Raw genomic sequence first — 2,644 nt, forward strand, 5'->3', positions numbered from 1 at the left:
TTTTGCTGAGAAGTTGCTTCGGACTTCTAAATTTGAGGCACATCCGAAGTGACTCCTAAATTATTGAGGAGAAAAACCGGTTGACGGTTCGGTTAGGTGCGGCCTAACTCCTTAAAATGATCTTTTGAAAAGTTAAGCCTCTTCAAGCTTCGGGAGGTTAGAGATAAGGACCAGCGGCTCGCTAGAGATCGCCACATAAGGTGAACTCCTCTCTCTAAAATTGTTTCCATTCCTCTTCGTTAAACAAGGCCAAAAAATAAACATTTTTAGTGGTAACCAAAAAAATAACCGAGGTGGCCATACTCATAAAAAGGGTCGAGGCTTCTAATTGTTTATTTGGTCATTTCCAAAGGTGGCCAAATGTATCTATCCTGGCGTGCTGGCCCCATAGCATGTGCCCAACCCATGGTGGGGCTGACCGGACACATTTATAACCGGGTTGTGCCTGGACCGCGAGGATGGGCATGTGTGCTACACACCCTGTTTTTTTTCTAGATTTTTTTTTCAAACATTAGCGCCCCCCCCCCCCCAAAAAAGCGCAGCACAAGTGTTGGCCCGACACATCCCGTGTATTAAGAGTGTCTGGGTGGGCGATGCCGAGTGACAGCTATTTTGTCGCGGGTACTTATTTTTAATAGGAATTGTGCTCTTTATCCTGTCAATAATGTTTATAATATGCCTATCACTATTAGTGACCATGCTCCCATTCTTGTCTCTACAGAAGGCAAGTTTAAAAAGCCTTTGCAAAATTTTAAATTTGAGAATTGGTGGCTTATGGAAGAAGATTTTCAACCTTGTGCAAAATCTGCTTGGCAAAGCACTGCTCATAGGCCTTTTTATGCAAGGACTAACCACCTTGCAGGAACATTGAAGGAATGGTGTAGAAAGAAAAAACCAATTAACCAGGAACTCAATCTATTGGAGGAGCAAATAAAAATATACAAATGAAGCCGATGCAGGAACAAAATCATAAGCTTGAAGCATCTCTCATGAACAGGTATGAAGAAAATCTAACAAAGTTGACAGAATTTTACAGCCAAAGGGCAAAAAAACATTGGGCAACTAAAGGAGACAGGAACACAAGTTACTTTCATAATGCTGTCATCAAGCGCAGAAGAAAGAATCAGATTGTTTCAATTACAGATACTAATAATGTGACTCATTTTAATCCTGAAAAAATTGCTCATGTATTTGTGGACTATTTCAAACAAAATTTCCAGACTAATAATGCAGATCATGGAAGGCCATACCTACGAACTCAACCAGATGCTCATCAGCAAGATCCTACTACTAGTATTCCCGACAAGCAGGAGATTTGGCAGATACTAAATGAGATGAGAAGAAATGCTTCACCAGGCCCAGATGGACTAAATGTAGCCTTCTATATAGCAGCATGGGAATGGATTGGAGATGATGTAACTGATTTGGTAAGGAAATTCTATATCACAGGTATCATGCCTAGTCATATTAATAATACAAACATTGTCTTGATACCAAAGAAAATTGTTTGCAAGACTCCTGCTGATTTTAGACCTATTAGTCTTTGTAATGTTATTTACAAAATGATTGCAAAAACTTTGGCTAATAGGTTAAAGCCTCATCTCCCTGATTACATCCATCCCTCTCAGCAAGCCTTCATTCAAGGAAGGAGAATTAGTAACAATATCATTATTGCTCAGGAAATTACTCATTCTTTTACCCTGAGATCGTGGAATTCTCCTGCCTTTATGCTAAAAATTGATCTTGCTAAGGCTTTTGACTGTTTGCATTGGAGCTTCATTTTCTCTGCACTAACTCGTAAAGGACTTCATGATCATTTTATTAATTTAATCCATGCATGTATTTCCACTCCAATGTTCTCTGTCATAATAAATGGCCAATCGTATGCGAGATTCCGTAGCAGCAGAGGAATCAGACAAGGTTGTCCCCTCTCACCTTATCTTTGTGTTCTTGCCATTAATGAGCTTTCTATCTCTATGCAAGAGGCCATGATGTCCAAGCAGTTGACAGGTATTTCTCTTGGACCAAAATGCCCCTCAATTCATTCTCTCATGTTCGCTGATGACTTATTAGTCTGTGGCCAGGCCACCATCCAAGAAGCAACTACAATGAATCAAATCATCCAATCTTTCTGTACACAATCTGGTCAAACTCCAAATTGGAGAAAATCTGCTATTCTATTTAGCAAAGGAGTTGACATCAACACTCAGAATGCCATCAAGAATATCTTTCATGTTCCTACTATAGATCAAAAATCCATTCACTTGGGACATCCTCTCATTCTTCCTGCCAAAGATAGGGCATCTGCCTACAACTTTGTCATTGACAAATTCAAGGCCAACTTCCTAGCTACAAAGCAAATAAACTCTCGCATGCAGGAAGACTCACCCTAATTAATTCTGTTTTTGCTTCAATCCCTGTTTATTATATGTCTAACATTCTTTTTCCTAAGAAATTCCTGTCAAAGCTTAATGCTATCATTAGAAATTTTTGGTGGACAGGGATAAAAGAAGAAACCAGTGCTAAATCTCTTTGCCTTAGAGCCTAGAAGGACATATGTTCCCCTAAGAATGAAGGTGGATTAGGTATCAAGAACATGCAAGCCACTAACAAAGCTATGATTCTATCTGCTGCTTGGAGAATA

The sequence above is a fragment of the Triticum dicoccoides genome, chromosome 4A, assembly GCF_002162155.2.
Source record: "Triticum dicoccoides isolate Atlit2015 ecotype Zavitan chromosome 4A, WEW_v2.0, whole genome shotgun sequence".
NCBI lineage: Eukaryota > Viridiplantae > Streptophyta > Magnoliopsida > Poales > Poaceae > Triticum > Triticum dicoccoides.